Below are 27,987 nucleotides of genomic sequence, written 5' to 3' on the forward strand. Positions count from 1 at the left end.
GGTATTAGTTTAAAAATTTAAACATTTTTCTAAAAAACCAAAACAAAACCAACCCCCTTTTGGTTCATTTTCTATATTTTAGACTTGTAAACCTCCACAGTGCTCTGAAGTCCAGTTTTCATAGTTACATGCACCACACACCACAGAAGAAATCTTGGAAAAAAATTCAGTGTAGGAGGGCGAATGGATCCAAATAAGAGAATCAAGCACCAGGAAGAATTCAGAGAGGCAGCCAGGATAGGCAGGAGAGAACACCCTGTGTTTAAAGCAATGCTGCCTGCTTGCTTCATCTTAACACTAATGAAATAATGAGGTAGCAACATCCTCAGTCCTCCCTGAGCGCAGCAGAAGGCTGCTGGCTGGAGTCCTGACTCTCTTCTTGGCTCTACTGCAGACTCCAAATGCCCTGAGGAAGAGCAGTAGCTACCCAGCAGTAACTACTGCAGGAGTTGTTCTGCACTACTGAGATAAACAAAAACGTGCTCACTGTACCCCCGCATCAGTGTTCCAGTTGCTCAAGTGTAAGGAGACAGAAACAGATCAGAATGACATTTGTTAAAAACTCAGAAACCAATCAACCCGCTGAGTAGGGAAACTAATTAAGGAAAATAATTACTTTTATGCATTCCTTGAAAACCAAATCCAACAGATTTGCTCTGCTGTGACATTATTGTTATCCAGAAATTCCTGGCTGACAAAATTATTATGTCCATTAAAAGGTAGCCAGTGTCTGTACTGAGGAACATGTTGGACTCTGAACTCTCCTTGGAGACCTCTCATGGACCTTTGGTGTTCTATGTCAAGTCCTACCTGAGGGCATGCAATCTAGCAGAAGCCAAAAAGGTCGAATTACCCACCCTTCTTGTAGTAATTCTATTAATAATTTCCTAATATTCTGTGTCCATTTAAACACAAAAATAATACGTTTGGTTTTTAACTGGATCTTTGTTTTCTACATTCTCCTCCTAGGCTTGGTTTGGAATGAGATAGCTGTTCAGAAACTGTTGTCTCCAAAACGAAGGTATATCATTCTCCTTGGTTCCCGAGCATTTCAAAAGCTACAAAGTTCTGATGTCATTCCAAGTCTCTAGATCTGTCTTCTAGCAGAAAATAAAACTGATAAAAATATTAGCTAGCCATCATCACAAATGCAGTCCTTTCCCTAATATTTGTTCTCTTATATTTTCATTGCTAGACAATATAAAAACCTAAACACGTTCCTAAGATTATGAGGACTCCAACAAATAACAGTTCTAATTGAGACTAAGGGGCAATTTTGTAAATTCTGAGCACAGTTCAAGTAATACCAATCCAACAGAGAGCATTACATGGCCACAAAAGTAACATGAAACAAACTTTTATAATTTAGTTTCCATCTACATATATTACTTCCAATATTAGAAAACAAAATTTGTAACTCAAATTGTCTTCCTTAGATGCATCTAAATTGCATGACATTAAAGAGGTTGTAGTTTAAATTACTATAATGCAGTTATCACAAATTGTCACTTGTGTCACAAAAATAGAATTTGAATTGAATTTGGGATAGGTAGGGAAAGAAATAGTACTGCTGCCAAATTTTATACATCTTTCTAGGCACTTAGATAGCAAAGACATCATCTACTACTTAGTGCATTGTATTTAATAAAAGCAATGAATAAAACTAGAAAATTGATGTACTCATAAAACTGAAGGGAAGCATGCCTGAATGCCTTTGCATACAAAATTACATATACACAGGTACTAACAAACTCTATCAAAGGACTGTGGATGACTTTATACTGGGAAAATATGCTTGCTCTGGTCTGTTCTCTTAATCACCCTTGATTTTTCACCAAGAAGACTGTGTATAGTTTCAAAAGACAGCTAAGGAATAAAAATATTCCGATAACAACAATAGAATAATAGTACATTACAGCATTCATCCAAACCCACTTCATTTTCTGGCTCCTGTACACCGTTATCTAAAATTCTATGGAAACTATTTCTCTCTTCATTTGTGTTCAGCACAATTAATGTGTGTATAAACCAACATTCATGTGATGTGGACAGAAAAACATAGGGTGGCTGTAAAAATGAGAGAGGGTCTGATATCACTCAGAAGGCATCTCTCGTCTGCCGACCTAGAACTAGCTCAAGCAGTTTAGTCAGAACCATAGGACAGCTCTGGAGGGAGACATTCAGAGCCTGGCAGTGGTTTTGTGGTTTCCTCTATCTAATATACCCTTCTTCTTTAAAACTTCTCTTTATGGTGCATCCGTATTTTCTAACTGGCATGCCAGAGGTGATCATGAGCAAATGATATCGATCACGATATCAAGAAAAAGCAGGAAACTGGTATTAACTGTAAAGCATAAGAATGTATTACTTCATATCTAAATCCCTCGCTATCTTGACATTAAAATAAATCGTCTTATATTTTGGAGCCAAGGATATTTAAAATACTAGCTCCATGTCATTGTGAAAAGAAAGGGAGAAAAATAAATCTGTAAAGCAAATCTAAGTTTTATATTGATACTCGTTTGTTTACCAGTAATATCTAAAGTTCATATCAAAACGCGCTGGGATATAAACTGGATAAAATGGTCAGACAAATAAGGAAAATTTACAATTTCTACGTATCAAGTAATGGAAGCATCACTTGCTGATAGGAAAGTTAAAACACCAAAACTTTTTTTTTTTCTTTGACTTGCCTTTATTTTCCACAGTTTCTTCAGATATACTCTCTTGGGGTCCAAATTTTTCTGTGATTTTTCACCCTTCCCACATACTTCTGCAGGCTGCTGTGCTTCCTGGTATGCCTTTTACATCCTCTTCTTCAGTCTGGCTCTTAGTATTAAACACAAGAATTATGTATCTGCCACTTTTTCCCCTTTAAATCAATTTATCTCATAGTTTCCACTTGAGGAGCAAAAGTACAGACAAGAATGCACACTAAATTAATATGAATTTCTGATATGCTAGTTTATGAGGTGTTTGGTTTTCTCCCAAAAGCATTTAATTGCCCTTTGAATCTAAATATACATTTAAATAACGTACAAAGTAACAACTCCTTTTTCAGATGAAAGTTGTGACAACAAACTCATCTGCCACACTTATCCCAATGCTCTTGGATCTGCTGCACTTTTTATATGCTTCCACGATCCAACACTGCAACAGTTTGAGACAGCTTCTAAAGGCTGATGGTTTGAAATCGCTCCTAAAGGCTGTAACGCCTGCTAAAATGCTGGAAGAACAGATTAACATAGGTGTGATTAAAACAGATCAATGCCATCAAAATACTTTGCAGACATCCACTCCTAAAGTAGGAGTCTTCAGTAGCAGAAGATGATGAGGATAAGGAAAGCCCTGCTGATCTGTTGGGCTGAAGCTGAAGCATCCCCCTGAACGCGACCAGGCGATTATTAAGCTCTTCAGAGTGTTTATTCAGCACACAAGATAAGGGTGAATTACTGCATTTAAGCCTTGCAAAGCACTGCTTTGATTTTCTTCATACATCCCTGCTGCTGCTATCAGGCAGGACCAGGGAAAAACCGGCTGGGAGAGAAGATGAAAATAAACGTGCTGTTCATTAGAGGAGAATAAGCTGTACCGAAACCAAACGTTCAGATTTCTCTGGTACATCTGGAACACGGGGGAAAGGATTGCAGAGCGCAGTTCCCCCGCAGCAGGTTGAGGGAGCGCTGGGTGCGTGTTTCAGCCAGGAGGGGGAGCGCCAGGCCCGGGAGTCGGGCAACCGCCCTGCCCAAATGGCAACCGCCCCGCCCAACCCCCCGCCATCATTTCGTGGGGCAGAAAACCGCCACCTTCTTTGTTTTTGCAGGATGTGAGGGAGAGGGGGGAGGGAGGCTGAACTGGATGTCGTTATTTCGGGGCAAACATTTACCGGGCAGCGGCGCCGATTTAACCCCGAGTCTGGAAAAGCTGGCTGGCTGCAGTGTAAGCAGTGGGAGAAGCCAGCGTTGCACGCTGGTCTAGGCCGGTAGCAACTGGTCTGACAACGGCTTTATTGTCTATGTGCAATCTGCTTCCCTGTGATGTATGGTATAGTCACATTATATAGAATATCATCCCTGTTGGCATCTAAGATGCTGCCAGGTTCAGTACTGCAGTCAGAAGGAATTAGGATTCCTCCTTCAGCTTGCTATTACTTTGATTTCTCGTCTCCAGATCGTGCAGTACTTTCCAACCTCACCAGTATAGACTAAAGTCATGAAACACCCACACTGCTGTCATGCCTACACTGATGTTTCCTCAAATGCAGTTATGCTGCTGCTGCTGCAAAAAAAAAAAAAAAAAAAAAAAACCCAACCAAAAAAAAACCCCAACAAGTATTCCAGATCCACTTGTGGCCTTTCTGTGTCAGAGTGAAAGCACATTGCTGGGGCCGGGGCAAAGCTTTTCTTCACCTGTATCTCTCTGCTCTGTGGCACCCATCACTCTCCAGCATCATTGTTTTCATGAAATGTACTGGTGGTACGTTTCAATTAGATTTTCTCACAGAACATTATGGTCTCTCTGGAGGATTATCTTACATTTGAATCGCTGATCTGAACATGGCACACATTCAGTTATCCCATTTCTTTTTAAGATCCAAATTTCACTAGATTCCACACAAGCCTATTGCTCCTGTGTACTGTAGTTTATCAACCCCAGCAATGCAGAGTCATGAAACTGTAACTAAAGATGCTCCTTATGGCAACAAAGTGCTAGAGCAACTGATGCCTCATACCCTTTCCTTCTCTTATGGTGTCTTTATGTCATATTTGGTTGATAATTAATGAGACGATGTCAGTTAAAATGTCCTTCCTCTCTAAGCAATACTGCTGTATAGTAGAATCCCATTATGCAGCACAGAGCTCCAAACTTCCTCGCATACAGCTGAACAAAGTTATGTTGTTACATCTAAGTCCTAGTCCCTTTTCTGCATAAGTACAGATAGATATTTTTAACTTATTTAAATTTGCCTTTATTGTCCGAGTCCATAGAAAACTGCTTGTACTTTCTTCTTTGTTTTGGGCAATTCCAAGAAATTAATATGCGCTAAGCTGTTTCTCTAGATACTGCAGACTTCTGTTAGCGGTTACAGTTACTAAGCAAATACAAAATACATTCCCTGGTGATGCAAAGGCACCCCATGGAGTTTGCCACTGCCTGCTTTTACCTTGATAGCCAAAGACAGATGAGGCTTCGTCATGACCTCAGATTGCAAACAACTATCTAACTCCTCTATGACACTCATTCCCACTGATATGAATCCCTTCTTAGATGTGGAATCAATCCCAACTTGCCCTACCTGATTATCAGCCAGGAGACTGAGGAAATCTGGTTGCCCTTCCTTACACAGTTGCACTGTATAAAGTAATGACAATGCCATGTGTCACCTGGCATTGCCCTCTACCCATGCAGCACTATGCTCCTCAAAGAGACCTGCATATTTTATTAAAAATATATTTAACAAAAATAACTCAGAGAAAATGCAAAATTGCCTATATGATAGCCACACGGGCAGTCTACTTAATGTTCTTCTCTGATCAAGCATAGGAAAGAATTCTACGTCCTCTTGTATTTCCTTTAAAGCAGAACTTCAACAATTACTTCTTGGCACATTACAAATAATTCCCAAGCTAATTCTTTTTCCACCAAAGTATTAGTTTTTTACTCTGACTATACCCAGCTTAAAATTTAAACACTAAAGTCAGATGTTGTTTCAGTTACCTAGTTAAGCAGAAAATGTTTTAAATAGAAGAATAATGAATAGCATCCTTAAGTGTTTTCTGTAAATCTTCTGGGATTCAAAGTCTTTATCACAAATACATAAAGGTTATTCAAAAACTCTCATATAATAAATGCTCCATAGAAGTCACAGTGAAGTATCACTTTTGCCATATTTGCAAAAATTTTCCTACATTTGTGTGTTTTACTCAAGTAACACCACTCTTGAAACTGTAGGTCGTTTGGGAAGTTGACACAAGCCAGAAAGTTGAAAGACAACTGAAGACATACAAAGGTCTTAGTGCACAGCTCTGGTCTGCTAAATAATAGCAATAACACCTCAAGAAAGAAATGTTTTTCTTCTCCATTGCTAGAGAACTGCTGTATTGAAACAAACAGATAAGTTACTCCTTTCTAATTCTGCCGGCTACTGCACTTATGTACTGTCTTCTGTAACTCAATACCGTTCTTTAACTCTGAAGACAGACAGAGAAGGCTTCCCAGACCAAGCTGATCATTAGGTCTTTAATACTTTAATATCTTACCTGCCAATGCAGGAAAAATGACGGACTATGGGGAAAAGGAGAAGAACACAGTCACCAGTTCTGCATGACCTCCCCCATCATCCATGGTCACTAGAAAAAAGAAGAGATTTGTGTCTTTCTAAACAATTAATCATGTTTCACAAGCTTTTATTTACATTCCAAATTGAGATAAAATGTACCTCGTTTATTTTTATGTAGTTTTGTGCACTTTTATTGCCACAAGCATTTTCTCCTACCCTTTTTACTGTCATCCTGGTTCGTGGAGTTTTGTTTTCAGGAGGAAAATGTAGGAATGAGGAAAGAGTGAAAATCTAAGTTCCCTATAAAGTCTGGTTTTGGTCCTATTTTCCTGATCTGTCAAACTGCCCAGCCTTCTCAATGGATAAAAAATTCCCACATCTCACCTCTGCTCTATCAGACATTCCTGCGCATGATACAGATATCAGTGCTGTGAGATAAATCTCTAAAAATATTACTTTATGGCAATATCCTAGTATCTATGAGGGTGTAAACAAAATCAGAATCTGGCCTACAGCTCTTACTTTACCAGGTATTTCTTTTTGTCTCATTTCAATTACAGTCTCTTTTTTTTTTTTTTTCCCCTAGAACATTCCAAAAATTGTGTTTTGGAATAGAAAGTTTCCAGGTTTGAATGAGTGTTTTTTTAAGTAAGAAAAATCCATTTGGTTGCATTCCAGTTATATCAAACTAAAATTAAATCTTTACTGACTTAAAGAAATGTTTTTATGTATGTTTTTACATCCACAGGCATCATGAAAATTACTTTAATTCATGAAATTGATCATGCAAAGAACATTCACTTACTTAAGTTCAAACATTGTGACACAATTTAAAAATTCTGTGTGTGAAAAAGAGTTTGTTTACATGTTTTTAGATAAGAAAATATTCCAAATTTAGGAAAAATATGTACCCTCTCAATAATAAAAAAAAAAAAATACCGTGTCATGTTTTCATTTTCTGATCCTTCTCCCCAATCCCATTTTCTGGGGAAACACATGGGGATGGGGAAGAATCATTATTATTTTTTCTCAGATGTCTTTTAAAGGATTGTTTCTCATATTCAGTGGTTTTTATCCATTTTGTTTGGAATAGGATCAGGTTCAAATTGTTTTTTGCTTCCATGATGACTGAGGTGTGTAAATATTCATGAGTCAACACCTGGGGTTGGCTATTTTCTAAAAGCTGTATAAGTGTTATTACAGTTGTATCTGTGGACTGTAACATCTCATTTGAATTCATGAGACCTGTTATAAATTTTAAATATATATGAAGTGATATTAAAGTCTAATGAAGAACAAGAATCCCATCTGCTACCTGCAGTCTCGTAATGCCTGCATAACATAACAGAGGGAAACAGTAATGTAAGCAATGAAGATGGAAACTTGTTTGTTTATTAAAACTTCAAATTTGTTCTGATCATTCCTTCTAATCCCTGTTGATAAAAATCATGTTCCAAAGTGGCTTCTTTCCAGATCTCTGTAGAGATCCTTGTGTTTTAACCCACTAAAGATTTAGCAGAGCATCTAACTGCTGTATTTTTCTTGAAGAAGAAAACTATTTAAATTCCCTAACAGCAGACTATTTTATATGCAACTTTACTCACACATGAGACTCTTTTGAACATGCCTGCTCTGTTATTTCTGTGGACTGTAAGACAAATTTAATTTAGGGTTTTCAAGTGAGTTGTGTGTCATGAGAATTGCAGGGACAAAAATGGTATTACTTGAACATTTATACTACCTGTAAAGATACAAGATATTCTTCGTGATAGTAAACAACGTATTTTTTCCTCACTTGTCAATACTTTTCAGAACTGGTTTTCCAAGAGTTATTTCTGAGCTCGGAGACAGAGAAAGATTCCACTCTCCAAAGTGACTACCAGGAGATTGTGAATACCAGGGGTTTAGAACATGACGGTGTCCTTGGTATGATCCTGGTATCCCCTGCCTAGGGATAACAGGCCATCACAACACAACTTTAAAATTGGATTTGTGGTGAAGGGAGGAGTAGGCAAGTTTTCCACTGATATTAGCAAGGCTGGTACTTCACAGTGTGCTGCCCGTAGCCCCGGTCACTAGCATCACTTACTATACTATGCACAGGTACCATGTCCCAAAAAGCCCAACCAACCCATTCGCAGAATATTTGTAGTATAATGAGGTGTCGGTACTGACTGTAACTTTGCCTAATATCTAATTTACCAAGAAAAAACTTTTTAATTGAGTTTTTATGAAACCTAGAGAGTAAATGAAGAAGTATGGCATGACGCAAGACTTCATATGTAATTACAGCTTTTATTTCCTATAATTCCTAAGCTGATTTCTAAAGGAAACTAAAAAACAACCAGAAAACCCAAACCAATCAAAACATAATTTTTTTTTCTTTCATAACTCACGAGAAATGGCAATCTTGATGGTTTTTTAGGTTCTACAGTCATGTATGGAAAAAGTTTGCAAAAAGGTCTCTTAATAGCATTTAGACTATCAGAAAGTAGATAGATAGAAAGCCATTGGCAAAAGATTATCTTGGAATGATCACATAACAATTTCAGGATTAAGGGAAGTAAGTTCTGACCACAGTGCATGAAATCTTACCGCACTAAATATTGTACAGCATAATATCAATGGTACAGCCTAAAGAGAACAGACAAACAGAGCGTTTTCTTTGTGTATACCTAACCCCAAATCTGTCTGAAATCTACTACCAGTTCAGTGGGTGAGAAAGAGCTCATTAATGGGCTACGACTTGATCTGTGCAGATTTATCAGCGTGTTCCCTGTTAAAGGGCATGAAAACACAGGGCTGAAATCTGGCTCTTGGCTATCACAATTTTCTTAGGTAGGGTCAAGCATTTTCCACGTTTCTCAAACCAAAGGAAAAAGCAGTGAATAGCAAGGAATGACTTAAAGGATTTTGTCTGTCTTTCTTTCTTCCTCTGAAGAGGGGAGGAAGGATACAAGAGCAGAAAGCTGTAATAAGATTACAGAGAAGTACGGAAAAGCTGGAGTAACAAGGACTTGGGTGGACAGGCACAGATGACATCCCCTATGTAGACTTCAGGAAGATAAAGACTTTTTTTTAAGTGCAAATTGAAAGCAGAATAGCCTAACAAACTAAAAATCTTCAATTTTCCATAGATACATCAAGCTTCTTTACTGAAGACATTTATAAACTGTCAATATTGGCCCCTTGTGACCGCCTCCATCACGCACTGTAATTAAAGAATTTCTGTCTCCATATCACTGAAAAATATGCAATCAGCTAGAGCATTCCCCTTGGCAGATGCATTTAAATGCTCCAGTGGTGCCACGCACTGACTTCTACAACTGCCTTTCACCGTGCAGCTGCAGGAACAGGAAGAATATGCCTCTCCAGAGGTAGGAAGAGGCAGCAGCAGCAAAGCTGACTTGTTACAATCACTGTCAGTTGCACAGAAGAAAAATTTCTGCTCTGCTAATAGAAATCCGAATGTTTTACAAATGGCACAACGGATGCAGTGCACTGATGAAAACGATCTAGACAGCGATGATGCAAAAACTCTTCAGGCAGAAACACGGTTGTCATGTACTGAACATCTCACACACATCGCCACAGCAATGATCTTAGGAAGGTTTGGCGTGGCCCTAAGCTAAACTCCTGCTCTTTCTAAAGTATTCCTTGGGGTTTTCATCTCCAGATGGAGAAACAATAGAGCTGAGTTCATCATGTCATCTTCAGGATGACATCTTCCACAATGAAACACCCCCTGTCACTGAAATACAGTGCCAAGCACTGGGTATCAGCCTAGTACATGAGGTGGAAATGGAAACCACAGCCTTCTGCTGCAGAGATGCAAGCCAATAGTTGAGTCATCTCAAGACCTTCACACAAATCTTTATACACTGCTTTTTACATTAGAAAATTGATAAATTGATAAAAGTATGTGCTGCCAGGATCGGGTCATTCAGGTGGCAGGACAGGAGTAAAGAGAACTATCACAGAAGTAGGTGTCCAGGTAGAGTTTTCTAGCGCACAGTATGCTCTTTATGCATTCCTGGAAGCATACAAGACCATAACAAATCTTAATCAAAACTGATTCAAGATTAAAAATAATTCAAGATTAAAAATAAAAATCAATACTACCAGAAAGATAAATCAAGACCTTACCTTGGCAAACAAGTTGACAAAGGGATGACTGGCCGAGAATTTATTCACAGCTAATCTGTGCTAGATATACTGTTTCGCTGCATTATCTGATGCTACCTCATCTCCTGACTCAAGGTCTACCCCATTTGTTAGGTCCTGTCCTTTAATCTCCAAATACAATGGCAAAGTGATTGCCAGTGATTTTATGCTTTTCAGCGCCCAGGACAATGGGACTGCTCAACTACCTCAAAGAGCTAATACATCCTTCATGATGAGAAAGGAACGGCCAAAGCCACCAAATAAAGTATTTTTTTTTTTTTTTTTAATTATTCTATAGCATCTCTGGCAGCATGTGGAATTTTCAATACTATATTATTAAAGTGCCTGAAATTTTCTTAAAATAAAAAAGCATAGCTTATTGAGACTCAGACACGTTTCACCCAGTTAAAATATTCAAGATTCGTTCTGAACCGTATTAGTCCACTGTGATTCAAAATGTTAAATGCTTCATCAAATACTATCAGATATAAGGATTTCAGTAGCAATCTGTGACTATGAAAGTGAAGTAATTGCACAGTGGGCTTCTACAGCAGCATATAATCTCCTTAACTCTTAAAGAGGAACCTCAGTTTGACACTTGCTTGGCTTCCTGCAGGCAGCCTGTGTGTCTGGGATGCTTTATGCCTTTCAGATTGATTAGAAACTATATTATAGCTCACTCTAATTAAAGTGGAGCTTTAAAAAGAAAAGAGGACATTTACAGAAAAAGAAATGAACTTGGACAGTCTTCTCGTTCGCTTTTCCTTTGTTCAGTGATCAATATTTGTACATTTATGAAAACAGAGCCCTTGAATCCAGTTTCTTCTACTGCTAAGCCAGGGGTGAAGTTGCAATTCTGTGTTTGCAACATTATTCTCTTCCTCTGGAATCGATCACCATTTTACAAAATCAGTGGTTTAGAATTGTTCTGTAGAAAAAAATCAAGAGGAAAAAGGATCCAATCCTGTGTGACACTAGATGTCAAATGTAACAGTGAAAGTCCTTGGAATAACAACTGTGTAAAGCGTTGAGGTTTATGGTAGTAAAATTCCAAGAACCAAAAGATCAATACAGTGAAAAATAATTTTGTGCAAGAGGAAAAAAATTATTTCCAAACAAACAAAAGATGACCATTCTACCAAGAATTGTTTTATACAAATATATGAAACATATGTACACATACATATACACATACACACACGCATACATACAAACCTATAAACTGTATCCCAAATCATATTGCAGAAATATTTCCAATTTCATTTTAGAATGAAATACTGACTAAACCCTGGTTGGAGAGAGGAATGTGAGAAACTGCTAAAGACTTTTAAATTGTGGAGCCGCGACTTAAAATGAGATTAAATTCCTTTCAGTCTTTGCTTAAGAAACAGCCCTAGCACTGGTAAGACCATGTGGCATGCCAAATTAAAAAAATACAGGAGCTTAAAATTCAATTGATATTGAGTATATACTGAAATTTCCCAGTATAATTGTATTTATGTAGGAGGGCATCTCTTGACTAAGAGACAAATTGTAAGGTTTGCACCGTCATCATCACTAACCAGGAAATGAGAGGGACAGAAATTAACAATTGAAGTCCAGGATCCCAAAAGACTGGTATTATAAAAGGTGCTGTAACGATCTGTCTCAGTTCAGAAGACTGCTCAGCCTTCTGAGACTGAAGCTGTGAAACCACCACCAACCAGGTACACGTCCTGTGATAAGCAAACTCTCCCCTAACATCAGTCTGCGTTTCTATCCTAGGTAGTTCTGAACGCACTTAATATTATATTACCTCGCATGGATAGTAAACAGAGGAAACACCTGGTTCCTGTAATGGCTAGATGATATTGCTTAAAGAATGCTTTATGCCAAAAATAGATAAAACTTTGAAATAAAATCCTTTTTGCTATCAAACATTTTGGCAGTGTAATATAGAAGACACAGCCAGTGCTGAACAGGAATTGAGGCTGTAACAAAGTGAGGAAGCCTTCTTTAGGGAGATTTCCTGTTCGGAAAAAGTTTTGCATTTGCTGAGACAGCTAATGAAAAATTAATAACAATTTGATTTAGTAAGAAATATATACCCATTCTCACTGAAATAATTTCCCCTTTGACATATTTTTTTCTGCAGGCTCAAGAGATGCCAGACAAACATCTGTCCAGATCTTTAACAATACATATACTATAGTTAATGCAAAGATAACCGGGATGTAAAATATGCAGTTAATATCTCAGATGGTGGGAAGCTTTCAGGACAGGAAGATTAGCATCTGACAGCATGAAGACTTACGATGACAAGACAGTACAATAAAATACTCTGTTAGAATAGCAACTAACCTCTTGAAAAAGTGATGACATGAATATAAAATTAAAAAGATAGATGAAACTACTGCAAAAGGAAGGATTAAATGCTTCTGAAAGCCTGCTTATACTGCAACATGATTTCTTCAGAAGCTTTGTGTAAATAGCAGAATGACCTCAACTGTTTAAAATAAATGACTGCAGTGGCATGGACAACAATGAGAAGGGAATAATTAACCTGCTGACAACACAACAATAAATTAAAAAAGCATTCAAGTCAGCTCGTTTAAAAACTGTAAATAGAGGACATGGCCTCAGGAGCATACTAGAGGTTGTTACAGTTAGAGTCTTACATGAGCAATAGAAATGTGATGTCTTCTGCCAAGAGGAGATAAGGATCACACTTGCACAATAAATGGCATGTTGAAACCCCAGAGAAAAGGAAAATGAAACCACTATTCACAAAGAGCACTGAAAACCGACGCACAAACCTGCAGTGCACCTGCATCTGCAGATACATCCACCATCTTTCCAAGAGACACACACAGGAATACAATGCTGGTCAGCAATTTCGGAGGGACTGATGTAATAAAAAATAAGAACAAGTTTGTGTTCTTTGTTTTCCCTTTTGATTTAAAAGGCTGTAGAATGTAATGGGTGAAATCCACTGCCACTAAAGTCAAAAGCAAACTTCCTACTGATTTCAAAGCAAGCTTAATTTCACCTAGTGAATTCATAACACACACACACACATAGTGAAACAGGAAAATTCCTTACTGTTTTATTATTTTTAGTCTTAATCCATTACTATTAACTTGCACAACTCACCCCAGTATTAATTCTAGCCTGCAGAAGTTTTGGTATCTTCACTGTATTCACTGGGACACTGAGCTTGAAGATTTATTTACATCGGTGATGATCCAATTTAATTTTAATTAAAAGTGGTTAAAAATTAGTAATAGAACTAAAAAAAAAAAATAAAAAAATGCGTCCCGAGTATATTCTGCCAGACGAAGAGAAATGAACAGCACATCAGAATTGAAATGAAATCCCATCTGTTTGCTCAGGTTTTATTGCAACGCACCTGTGTTCTTGATGATTTTTTTGTACTTCCCCTCTTCTACTACCAACCTTGCATTTTCATAGCTGGAAATGAAATTACTTTTCTTTTGGGAGGAACTCACGGTCTTTGCCAATGATATCCAACATCATGCTCTGCCACAAACACAGGTTGCAACACTTCATTGACTTAACTCTTACCACTTCCAGTGGAACGGCATACCTATTCCTTTTACTGAAAATCCTGTAAAAGGCAAAAATAAAATAACTACGTGAATCCTGCAAGGACAGTGGATCAAATCTTTATCATCATCCACAGACCATAGACAGCCACAGCCCACTTGTACAGCTCTGCTTTTGATCACTGAACTGTGGCACTACGTTGTTTCAAACCAGAAAGAAGAGTGCCTTTTACCAAGTTGTCTCCAACAGAATCTGTAGTACCAATATGAGAAACTCTAAAAGATGACTTAAATTATTAAAGGAGAAACTTAGAAAAATGTGATCACCCACAGAGTCATGTAGCTACAGGCTACGTTTATAATTTATGATTTACAGATTTATAGTGTGAAATTATAGTATTACGCAGCGTGATTTACAGTATGAAACTGCTTAGATCCATAGAATTAAAAAAGAAGGTTTCTAGGTCTTTCTCTTATTAAGCAAAGAAGTTAAAGGAATCTTAGTAGCATCTTCTAAAGTGAAATTAAGATTTTCACATTAAATATGGGAATATTTAATAAGAGATTAATGTATTTACCGTAGTTAATACATAGCCCTGTCAAATTCTGATTCCGAAAGATCAGCTTGAACCCCAAGCTCTACTGGGATCAAATCCCACTCAGGAGAAAATAAAATGGGGGGAAAGTGAAGCAAAGAGCATTCAGGCTTTGAAAAAATTATTAAAAAATAAAATAAATGGAGTGACTGAAGAGTGAGAAAAAAGATCAAATCATGTATGTTAAAAGAAGTCAGTCATCCAAGTCCACAACGGGAGTGATCTCATGTGGCCCAGATGACAGCCATGTTCAGTAAGAACAGTGTCCAGACACTATGAACAGTGTCATGACAGATACTTTTCCACATAAATCACAAAGAAACAAAACCACACAGAACTTATGAGTATCTGGAAGAACGAGAGCAAACGATTCATGGAGAGACACATCACATTTGCAAGATCGTGTTGCAGATGAACTTACTTCCAGAGACATTCATGGAAACGTTATTCTTGGCTTAACCTTAATCTGCACAGTGTGTTCGTCTTTCTGATCAGCCTAACACTAGACACGCAGCCAAAACGCACCAATTATCTCACACAACAGATGCAGAGATCAGATTGTTAAGAGTACACCGAGGCTCGGATCACAAATACTGTCACCTTAGTATGGTCCTGGATTTACATACCCTAAGCACTTGCACAAACATGTTTCAGTTTGGGATAACTTGGAGTTCACAAAGAAAGAAGCCGTACCTAGGAGGTAGCAAAGAGCAGTTTCCTAAACTGTGTGTCAGCTGGTACTCTCTGTGTTAGCACGCTGGGCCCGCTCAGGGGCATCGCGCAGTGGTTTGGGCACCCAGCTGCACTGACATGGGCTGAAGGTGTCACGCAGAACGAAGTGGAGGAGAAAGCCAGTCCTTCGGCCAGCGCATGGCACCCCTCGCCGCAGCCTCTTTGACAGGCTTAGTGGGTGCTAATTTGTCAAACACAGCTGCACGTTTCCCACATTAGAGGCCCTCCATGACTGGGTGAGGAATGCAGTGCAATCACATAGTCATTTGGACATACCCATTTGCACTGCATTGCACTTTCTGGACAGCTGCCCGCTCTCTGCTTAGGCATTTCACACTCTCTTACATTAACAGCTTTGGTCGGCTTTCACGTGCCGTTCCCAAGGCAGGTATAAAACGAGAAGTGAGGCTCATAGCTGTTGGCATCTTATATCTCAAGACATCTGATACGTTCCTCCTACTTTCCATGCTTTAGCTATGCCAAATTCACTAAGCTTCATAGCCAGGCTAGAAAGAGAAGGGAAAATTCTCTTTTTTTCCCACGAATAATGTGGTTTGCAGCACATGATCAAATAGTCTCTCCCTTCCTAAACAACCCTATACGCGCATAGTGGGTGGGTGTTTAGTCGTTCTGATGGGAAGCCACTCTGCACAGCCCTTGGAAAATAACTCTCATGGGTCCAGCCCCATGCTGCGAGGCGGAGGAGAAGCTGCTGCCGGTGAGGCTCAGCATGCGGCCGGCTGTGAAGACAGCCAAGCTGGGGCAGATGAAGCTACTGCCTCCTGCCAGGCCACAAAGCTCTCTCCGCTTACCTCAGTCTCCCAGTCCCTAATGACAGCATAAACGCTGACAGAAGTGAGCAGAAAGTTATTTTTTATCCATTGACAAGTAATAACACTGCACCCACCAGTCCCTGTGTACTGCTCAGGAGAGGATGAGAAAATGAAACCAAAATCCATGTTCTACAAATAAAGCTCCATATGAACTGTTTACTTTTTTTTCCCCCTTCCAGAAATCTATTTTGAGCAATAGGCATTTCAGATATGTTTCCAATTGTTGTGGTTACCATATAACACGCATATCTGAAGGGGGAGATGAATTGCAATAGCATAATAAACAGTTCACAGGAACGAATATACACATTACAGTTTTGTAGCTCTCCTGTGAATTGAATGGATTCCTGTAAGCTTTTGTTTAAAAACAAGTAGCATGATTTGAGTAGGAAAACAATACAAGCCTTAGATGATTTAAACATACTTCTGAAATATTAACATTACTTCAAATGCTTTCTTTTCCCAACTGTTTTTCCTTAGTGAGCAGATTTGGACCAGGTAGATTACCTGGTTTAGCTGAGATTTTACTTCAAGCTGTTGTCAGCAAGAAAAGCAGAAAATGCACAGGACAACATTATTACACAAAAGAAGTGCTGAGACTATAATGCCCACTCATTGTAATGGCCCATTAGTGCCGAAACATTACCCACTTCTGATGGCAATCAGACTGTACCTGCTAATTACTCGTACATATGGGTATCATGTTGGCTTTTGCTACTTGATTTAATTACATATATATGTACTGCATAGGAAGGGATCGTTAGAGGAAAACAGGAAAGAAGTAGATAAAACTAACAGAGTTCATAAACATATTTTTTTCCTGCTATAGCTCACATTAGCATCACGCCATTTTTGTATGTGTGTGTGTGAGATAGACATTTCAGAAGCGTCAGATGAGGAGAGGGACAAAAGGAAAAACAAAGAATGGTTTAATGCATTAAAAGAGAGAAAAAAGAAATAACAGGATTAAGAAATAATAGCTTTAATTTCACTGTATTATGCCAATTATGTCAGTTTTCTTGCCTTCACTGGGAATCATTCATACCTGTAAAAGTCTTTGGTGACTACTCCTATGTTTATATCACAGAGAATCCATAAGACACAGCATCCCTGCCTCAATTTCACACGTTTCTTGAATCATCAGGTGAAAAGAACAACACATTAAAAAAGTGTGAATCCTACCATGATGAGAAAAATACCACAGGACCTCTAATGCTACAATTGTTACAGCTGCAACAGTTGCCGCTGTCTGCTTACATTTTCAATAGAAAAGGACAATAAAAGGGAGTTTTACATGTCTTAGGTGCAGTTTCCATTTTAGATTTAGGCATCGAGGCTTTTCAGTTCTTTTTCATCTATTTAGAAATGGTACATCCTAAAGACTGACAATTTTCGTTGGAATACAATACAGGCAGAGACTATTTATGTTTCCAAAGTGCCTCAATACCACGCTGACAGTAAAGCCACTCAGAAACAGTAATGTCAAATACAGTTTACTGCTAACACAGAAAATATTTTTGGATTTTATTATCTACACCTGTGAGAATTTGTACCAGAAAACTACTGCTAGAAAAAGACAAAAAATTGCCGATACATCACAGCACTAGAACTGTGTTAGTTTATGAAATGTGTTTGGTAACCATGGGTACTAAACAATTTCATAGGGACTTCACATAATCTAGGAACTATAAATAGATTTGGAAACAAAGTAGGAGCTTACTTGCAGTATCCATGGGTTGGGAAGCACAATATTCTTTGTAACATACTTCATTTCTATGTGTTCCAACAAGCATATTTAAGGTATTTATGGCAATACCATCATCCTATTTTTTGTGTGTATTTCTTCTTTTCTAGCCTACCCTCCCCATCTCTTGTGACTCAATCAATCTGAGCCTGGGTGATAATGAACAGGGGAGTAATCATAAGCACTCAGTCAATGTATTTAAATTTTAGAGGAGAGAATACAGAATAGACATGTACTAGCCAACACAAAGAAAAATTAACCGTGTGAAAGATGCACAGAGTATTAGTCAAGAAGTTGACAGAAACTACTGCTAAAGTTTGTAATTATTTCTTCAATGTTATATCTTTTTTTTTTTTTTAAACTCTTTGCACACTTACCTTAAAAAAAAAAAGGCAGAAGAACTGAGTATCTCCTGAAGACAAATGGATAAATATAGTAGGCAGTTCCCTACCTGAACTGCGGAGGACTCAACATTCAGGTAACTTGGTTAATCAAATAATTTAAGTCATGGTCTATACCGCTTCGAAACAAAGCTAACAATAATTTAGGTTCAGTATTGCAGCTTCTGAAAAGAGCTTAGAAATTCATTATATTACAGAGAACTCTGCTTCAACAGAACAGGGGCTGCTATAATTATAACTTCTATTCATATTTTATCATTCCCCTTAATCACCCACACCTCTCCGTTCAGTGTCTGTGCTTTGAGAGGATTTTTGGGGAGATTTTTCTACTGTAAATAGGGAAAAAAAAAAAGCAGCAGCTTGTTTCAAGATTATTCAGTCACCTCACAATGAAAACGCTTCGGCCTCACAAGCCGAGTTTGTCATCAACTTTGTGAACACTTCTGATGAGCTGGTTACATTTGAGTGAGTGACTTATATCTTTATTCAGCCTTCTTTCATTGCAGTATTAGCAAAAGCTATAGGTGTATATATTTTCCATAAACGAACTCCCATCCAATCACCGATCTCTCTAACTTCATTTTAAGAAATGCTCCAAATCTGAACTAGCCAGCCTAATAGAGCCTATGGCACAATATTCAAATCCTGCTGAGAATCAAAGTAATAATGCAGTGTGACTTCAACCACAAGCCACAGCTCAAGTTACCATAATTCATCATCTGTTAATCAAATCACTCTGGGCTCCAAGGCTGTGACCAGGCTGGGCGAAATAACTGGCAGCAACACTTGCAGTGAAGACGAAGGCTGGGAGCACACCAAGCCGAATCCAAGCAAACGCTCCAGCAGTTTTTCTCTGTCAAACTAATTCATGGGTCCTCAGTTTTTAATGGGAAAGTCTTAATGAATTTAACACAAATGGCTCTTTTTCTAAAGGCTAACTAGCATGTGGATTTATACTTATATAGCTGGAGCTAATTACAGATTTTTTTTTTCATGCTTTTTGGCTACACTTATTGTTAAAGTGGAAAGATACGTACAATAGAACATTAAGGCAAAGAAATGTTTTTCTCATCCTAGCAAGAAGTCTCAGTTATTAGATTTCTCATTTTAAAATAAAAGTCACCAGTAAACTTTGCCAGCACTGGCTGGCCACCACCAGCTGCTTAGCTAATAGCTAAGCATTTTAATTGTCTAAAGAGGATCTTCATTACTTACCTATGAGTATTTAAAAAGTTTAAATTGTTGAGGGTTTAACTTGCCCTCTACACACAGAGACAGACTGAAGGATGCCCCAGGGAGCTCAGGGGACCCAAGATACACTCTGGGTCTCTCCAACCTCAGCACATCAGCACCCAGTCCAGCTGGCAGGTCTGCAGAGATCCCCCGAACCACCCAAAGAAATATACTCCTGCTGGGCAGGCCTCTGCTGAGGGAGAGCGGTGCTTTGCAAAGAAACACAGCATGAGATCTGAGATGAAAGAGGCGGCCAAGAGGCCCACTGCCATCTCACTCTGGAGGTGACTGAGTCATTCCCCAGCAGTCTTAGCATTTTCCCATATGTGCCTGGGACGGCATTTGGACCATTAGCCAGAAATTATTTTTTCCATGCATGAAAATCTTTGTGATCGCAAAAAGAAAACTTGGGAGAACAAAGGTGTTAAAACAAAACTTACCTTTTAGTTTATTCCAAAGTTGTGCTTGACTTCATATTCATTACTAGGCATCCTCATGGTCAAGCTTGACATTCAAGCTAATACCGTAGTCTAATTAAGTTTCAGGAGTGAAGCCCAGTGGATAGAGTGTTCCTACTTGCATCCCTTTCAGCAGAAACGTGTCCATTTAGGTATGAATTTAGTTACACCAGAAAAAAATGAAAAACTTCACCTTGTTTTGTTTTTTTTTTTCAGTATTCCCTAGAGATAGAAATCCCTGCCAATTATCCCACTAGATAGTCCTTTCTTCAGTGAGGGTCAGAAAATTAATGCAACTGTAAAATAGGTTTTCCTTGCAGAAGGCAAGGAAATTTCATTAATTAGTGTCATTTGCAGATGTGGCCACCCACCAAAATGGTTGGCTGCCAAGTATTGTACTTCTCATAAGTCAAAAAGTCAAAGAGCCATCACAAAACAGAAAGATGACCAAATATTTGGCAACTTATAAATAGAAGTAAATCAGGATATAATTTACATACATAATGTGCCTGTCAAGGTAAAGGACACATATGTACCTACCTGACGGTGTCCATGAGAAGGGATACAAGATATGTTTTATCCTTTTGTTAGTAATTCCCTTTTTGGGCATTAATTCTAAGAATTACCAGCTTCCATAAATTCCAGAGGAAATTGAAAGTACAGTAGAAATTAATACCTCTTCAGTTCAAGCTGTTTTCTTTTCTTCAGAAACTACAATGAAATCTTTTCATAAGTTTTAACCTGGCTGAAATAAAGCCTAGAATCTTTAGTAGCTGCTAAAATAAAGTAAATGATTTTACTCTTTCTCTGCTTCTCCAGTGAGGTGAGATCACAAAAAGAAAAAATAAGAGCACTTTTACTTCACATGAACATGAAGTAAATATATAGGACAGAAATGGCAATTATACAAAGGATATGTGATGATTCACATATTAGACCTGTAACTAGTTAAGATGAAAAATAGGACACCATTAATATCACTTATATTGAAGGAGTTCTAGTTCATGGAAGAGAATTTATAAACAGTATAAGAGAATATTTTAAGAAATATTTGAAACAAATATGCACCAATTACAGCAGAAGGAGACTGTAAATTCTTAAATATTTTTTTCTAAGTCTCTATTACTAATAATATCCAAACAGTCCAGTTATTTCTCTAGCATGAACATATTTGGGTCTCACAATAAAGCTAGAATGCTCCCAATTTACAATTTGCTCAGCATCTTTGAAGGCTTAAAAGAGATCCTGAAAATCCTGTGAAAGTCCACCAAGGAATATATATATATACCTTAACACAGCCTTATCAAGAAAGCCAGCTATTGGAGAAATTGAAACTTCCAACGGCAGTAAATATTCCTCTGTGGAGTCCTGCAAATGCATATGGTAGTCAATATAGAACAAAGTCATTAACAATCAGAGATTAAGAAAAAGCTTAATTTGCGTCCGTTAAGTGAGTTCATTTCTTTGATCAGCATTATCTAATGGAAAGGACATTTGAAAGTAAATGATTTAGGGCTAACACATGGGCCAAATTGCTCTGGGTCAGGTTTAGTGGGACATTTAAAGAAATCACAAAATAATATGATTCATATTCCTGTTAAACCCTGTCTTGTTTGTCCTTGACCGAGATTAGGCTGACATGCATCTCCCACACACTTATGCACCACTATAGTCTTCATGTGAAGTTTAGTTTTGGTAAAAAGTCCGTCCAGCCACCATGTTCACCCCCTCCTATATGGCTACAGATGCCCTGTATTTTAATCGTCCTGTTAACCTTACAGTTTTCCACCTCCACATTCCATCAAAAGATCTGATTCCCTCTTTCCGTTATTAGAGACAAAACCAATACTCTGCAATTTTATATTTTATGGAAAATAAACTGACCAGCTCTTTTGTAAAATTTGTTTTGAATGTTTTGAATTCAGATTTAACTTTTCAATATTTTCAGGTAACTCATCTTCATTTTGTGTCTGAGAAAAACCTAATATATTGGTTTAACCAGTTTTAATAAAAACTAAACTAATAAAACTAAAAATTAGTTTTATTTTTCATACTTTTTCTCTCCCTCCCCCACCCTGAAGTTGGCCGAAGGAATTCTTAGTGTTTTCTGTGCAAAGGGCAGGAGAAAGAGGAGACAAGACATTGTGGATTTTGCATGGGCAGCCTCTTTGATTTGACAGGCTACGTCACTACCCTGTGCCTCAGAACACCATTCCTTATACAACATTCAGTATTTGCGAAGTGCTTAGCACCTTCTGCTAAAGGATGTTCAAAGAAGAAAGAGACAGGTAAAGCGAGGGCACATGGGTTTTGGCCTGGCCTTCAGCGACTCCTAGGAAGAAGGTGATAATCTGTTAGGCCAGAAAATAGTGTGTTATAAGGACATTAGATAGCCCTGAATGTAATTACCACGACTTTTGTTAGACTCCTCTTAGCTTCTGATGCCTAGCTCTCAATCAACCACAAAATTTGGTTCTAATTTAAAACCATAGTGCCTGCATTGCAAAAATCAAAGCAACACAGACACAGATTTACTCAGATCTGTTGTTAACATCATTTAAGTAGCAAGAGCAGTTAGTAACTGCAGATTTTAAGGTTAACTTCAAAATGCGAATGACGATGAAATCTAAAGAAATACATAGTGTACAGATAGCACAGCTACAGTATCATGTAAGCACAGTACAGTATCATGAAAATCTGCATTTCACAGAACTAAGTTAACATGAAACTGCAAAATGAAAGCGAAGAGATTCTTCTCTTAGTTCTTCCTTGGACAGGCTTTCAACTAGTTACATAGGAGACAGTAAGCAGTGTGGAAACTTTCTGAGTTTGAATTTTAATAGAAATCCTAAAGAGCTTTCTGCTTCACATTATCGTCCTTAGGGTCTGTATTATCTTTTCCAAGGGCTAAGCACAAATTCCACCACTGCTCTAGCAAAATTCACACTGCAAGGATGAATAACTCGAAAGCTGAAGCAGCCTACTGTTACTGTGGTTACCAAAGTTTCCTACCCACTGAATCATGTTCCAGTATGGATATTTCTAGCTCCTGTTACCGGTAATTGTGTTCTTTCCTCTTTGCTGTTATTCAAACACAGAACTATTTTTTACCTTTAGAACACTCTTTGACTTCCATCCCTGGCCAGCGTCTCAGGATGCACCCTCTCCTCACCTGCTATTCCTTTCAGGTGCTTTCGTTCACTCCATCCTACTCCATAATCCCAAACCCTACAGAAAAACTGGTTCTTGCAGTGGAAGGAAATAAGTTACCAAGCAGAGGACAGGGAGCATCTTCCAGCCATACATCTCCAAGTGCGCCTGACAATCCTGCAGGAACTACATAACCAAGCAGTCTGATATACTGAACAGGTACAGATTAACTGTACAAAATCTACTTTGTAGGGCTAGTGATTTAAAGAAGCACCAGACGTCCTAAACATGGATAATCAACTCTGAAACGGGCACATTTTTTCTTCCTGGTTCTAGAAAGGCGTTTGTTGAGCAGTAACATCAGGAGCAGGACAGCACTGCTTCTCTGCACTGTTTGGATAATGAAACAGGCCGTTGTTTTATAGAATTCAAATGGGCAGCTTTAATGTGTGGTTGGACCAAACTACAAAGAAGTTCTTGATGCAAAACCATATAATAAGGTCACTCCTATGTTACATTTCTACCTAGATTATAGTGAAACTATTGAGCAAGATTTTGATGATATCAAATGGCATCTTTGATATTGTATATGCTTTGCAATTACTCATTTTTTAAAAGCACTGCCACTAGGAAACACACACAAATATTTACCTAATATAAGAGTGCAACAACTTGCTGAGATCAAAAAGTTCGAACAGCAGCCCCTCGCCTGTATCTCCCCTTATAATTTTTCTCCATGGTGCATGTACACTGTCTGAAGCATTTTCTTTGGTCCCTTTAAAATTAGCAACAATTGTACCAAGCGTTTAAAGTGAAACAAACCTTTGAATCTTGACAGGATTTAATTAAACCCATCTTATACTTATTTACTTTTAAAATTACTGCTGGTGGGGAGGGGGGGAAGGCAAGAACAGCCGAAGAATCGATGAGTGATCTAGGGCATTAATCAAACTCAAACTGGGGGGGAGTATAAAGACTCTCTGAGGAGTTACTAAACACAAATTTGCAAGTTCTAATGTAAGAATGAAAGAAAATAGCCTTAAAGTTTTCTAATATTCATATCCTTGAGCAACTGCAAAATTCAGAAACTAATTTACTAGATACACCTTTTAAAATCAGTAGGCTGTTTTCAAGAATAAAATGTTGATCCTTTTGAATGTTTCCCAGGAAGAATTCCAAAACCTGTGAAAGTCTTTTCTGAAAATGGCTTTTCATTTACTCTGTCCTTCCATGTTTTATTGGGCTTCTGTTATAAGGTTATGTCAAGTCACATAAGGAGAGTGTCATGGAAGCAGTTTGGCGATACAAAATGTACTTGAATGTTTGAATCAGTTTATCAGTTAATTAAGCCATTAGAACTGCGCAAATAATTCAGTTTTTTCACAGGGATGCAAAATTTAGAGAATAAAATTCCTCGTCAAACATATAAGAATATTTTATGTAATTTAAAATATTTTTTCCCCTCTTAAAGCAATGTTTTTACTTCTAAATTTAAGGTTCTAAACCCACCAGATTTTGTTTAAATATTTTGCTTAAATTAATTCAAGGTGAAATTGCTTGACCTTAGTTTTTTTATATTTGGCAGGGCTGAAATAATTTTAACCATCTTAATGCAAAATTCTATATAGACTAACGTTAGTAGAATAAACAGTGCTCAGCAAAGTGCATTTCTGAGTTGGCAACAGGGATAATAAAAAAACAGAAACCCCAACAATTTTGGAGCTTCCTAAGGAATTCATTTTCACCACAAAATCAGAGATTCACTGAAAACAGAAGTAAATCAGGGAATTGCTGAAGCCCTCTGTTTGCAGGACAGCTGTTACAACACAGAATGAACCTAGGTTATAAACTCCCAGGAAACTCTGATTTTATGAGTTGGCACCTTCAGGGTTCGTGCTATATACAAATTAATGAGGTCTATGTATTGTGACAAAAGATCGGCCTCTTTTTGCCTTCTGTTGACTGACAATACGGACAGTTTTCATCAACAGAAAGCCACTGAGACATGAGCATGTGAATGTTTTTAGGAACATATCACAGAACATCCTGGAGCTTCAGGGTCCCTGCCTAATACCCGGGACATCAAAGCAAGCTGTTCTCAAGCAGCGAAAGATGAGAAGCCTTTTCAGTGACAATGCTGTTGCCCATCTGCCTACTGACAATCAGATCTATTTATGGCATCACAGTACAGGCCCCCAAAATCACCAAGATTTTTGAAAACCTTAGCCTGGTGGATTTGTCTAAGCCTGTCCTTTCACATGATGTGCTGTTAGATTTTTGTTATAATGTTAAAACAGCACTGTGATATCCCTTGAATAACTTATACTGTAATTTATAAATGTATAAAATGTATAAAAATGTCTAAAAATACTGTAAAGATGATGGGCAACAACACAAAGAGTGGTCCAAGGAAGCAAAAGCAGTCAATTAACTGAGTGGGACAGTTACAGAAAACTACTGTATAACAATTGTTGTGCAAACACAAAGGGATGTTTGAGGATTTCTAAACTACAAAGGAAATGAAGCACAAGATAAAGGGAGATCTGATTTGGAAAATTATGCAGCTGTCAGCATGCTAAAAGAAGATGAGGTCAGGAGGTACGCACCCCAACTGCCCCCTGCCCTTTGGAAGATATAAATTTATATCTTCCCTCTATAAATTTAAAAAATGACATAGAAGAATCATCAAGACTCAACAGTAATACAAAGAACTGGGCAGACCAAACCCATCTTTGCCAAATTTTGCTAATAGTGTTGATTAGATGTTCACTGTATTCAAAGAATAACTAATGAAAACTAACATTTTGTGATATCATATCTGCCACTATATATTATTTCATTGTTGCTAAACCCTGGTGTTTAAGGTGACATTAGCAGCAGACTGATTTAATTTCTGTTTAAAAGGAAAATATACAATTTTAATTCCATTTACTTTTGCAGTGTCTTTTTAGCTCAGCTCTAACAGAAAGGAAGTTAGACATTTGGGTAAACGAGCTAGGTTGATTGAATATTGATAAGCCAATTTTTAATTTATCAAGGTTATCTAGAGGTGCTAACCTGACGCTGCATACTAACAAGAAATATCAGCACACTAAGTGATGTGTGCAGTGAAATATTTCTTTGGGGAAACAGCTCTGGATGGGCTGGGATTATTAAAATTAGAACCTTGCAATAGGGATGGGAAGTGACTTCCTAAGGGGAAATTAAAAGCAGGTGAGAAGTGTGACAGAGAGACTGGGATGAATAGGTGGTAGATTTTACACTTTGCACAGACTGCAACACAAAAACCACATCAAATCAGTACAGATGAGAGAGAAATCTCTTTCTCTCTCATCTGTACTGATTTGATGTGGTTTTTGAGAACTACCTTTGTGAAAAGTAGAGTTAACATGGCACAAAAAATGTTAATGTTTCACTTCTCCAAATTTTCACAGCAAGCCAGGTAATCATTATAGACCTTACAATACACTCTCCACATTGTCAAAAATCTGCAAGGCTTGGCAGACCCCTGCAAAAGACAATGTCCAAACAACTTAGAGGAAGCAAGCGAGCTTTATTCTTCAGTCTTGGGAATTCAGAAAAGAGCACAGCGTATTGCAGCAAGAATAATGCCAGAGGAATATGCAAGGTTTTAAAAAGAGAGCACCGATTCTTCTCTTGCCTCATAGAATAATTTTAATAAAGTGACATTTTATAGCAGCACTGGACCAATCTCAGTATTTTCATTGGAGATCAGTAATTAGAATTCTTAATTTCATAGATTTATCAATAACTTAAAAGCAACGTGAGAATCAAGTGTACATCAGTGGGGGCAGGAAATACTAGGAATAAAGCTTTTCTTCTGGAGTTCTTCCTCTTGTGAGGCTAAAAGTATTGAAGCTTTACTTAAGAACTTTTTTGGTTTTCATCTTCTGCTCACCCCCTACATCAGCAGGAAGAAGCGTAACTGTGGCACCTCACACATACCCTGACCGATCCCAGCCAGGACAGTCACAGCTAGTGGTGTCTTGACATTGACTGCTGGTAGCATAGCACCAAGCATGAATTTTCTACCATAGCTGTGTTGAGATCCCGTTTCACAGATGACTTCCCTTACTGTTGTCCTGCACAAAAGAAGAGTCTCTGATGTAAATTTCCTTTGTCAATACTCATTTTTACATCTTTTCCAGTTCTGCAAGACCTTACTGTCTGTACTCTTTCATCTGTACCCATAAAAGTACAGGGCATATGGATTGAGACAGCATTCCTCCTGACTTGGACTATAATTGACTTCTTTCATCAATTCCTCAAACACTTTTCACTAATACTCTTTCAAAGTTTCATAGCTTGCAACAGATTAATGCTGTAGCTGCTTTATGCTTCAGAGACAGGCACAAAAATGTTCTTACAGCATTTTCCCCCAAACAGGAACATAATTGAGTTGACTCAAGAGAATCTATGTATCTCCCAATTACACATAGCATTCTAGTCGTGTGCTTTTAATCTTTTCATTATTCTACATACCCCTGTAATTTTTTTTCCTGTACGAGATCAATTACTCCCTAGTTTGTCGTACATGCGTAGTTCATGGTTTTGTTGATTCTTCACTGATCTAAAATAATATCTCCATAATTTGTTAACTGTATCTTTCACTAGGGATATCCCATTTGCCTTTTCAAAGGCAAATTCTTTTTGCCTTTTTTGCCCCATACATTTGCCATTGGTGAGTTTGGAGCTGAATTCTCTTGTTCACGACTTCACAACAGGCTACAGTTCAGCACTAGCGTCACTATTTGTTGCTCATGTTTTGTCCTCCTTTTAGGACAACTTGACACCACCACCATTTGTAAATTCTGCTCTTCCGCTCACCCC

At 38.0% G+C, this 27,987-nt stretch overlaps 1 long non-coding RNA gene across 1 annotated transcript in view; it reads right to left on the bottom strand.

The window, feature by feature from the left end:
* Positions 1 to 2,429: 2,429 nt before the first annotated feature.
* The window catches only part of LOC141745331 (uncharacterized), a 62,903-nt gene continuing 37,345 nt past the window's right edge, over positions 2,430 to 27,987 (bottom strand). Inside the window, exons 2-3 of the long non-coding RNA XR_012587738.1 lie at positions 6,261 to 6,350; positions 2,430 to 2,829 (exon numbers count right to left, since the gene is read on the bottom strand). This is a non-coding gene — a long non-coding RNA (uncharacterized LOC141745331). The remainder of the gene's footprint in view (positions 2,830 to 6,260; positions 6,351 to 27,987) is intronic.

Source organism: Larus michahellis, chromosome 6, assembly GCF_964199755.1.
Source record: "Larus michahellis chromosome 6, bLarMic1.1, whole genome shotgun sequence".
NCBI lineage: Eukaryota > Metazoa > Chordata > Aves > Charadriiformes > Laridae > Larus > Larus michahellis.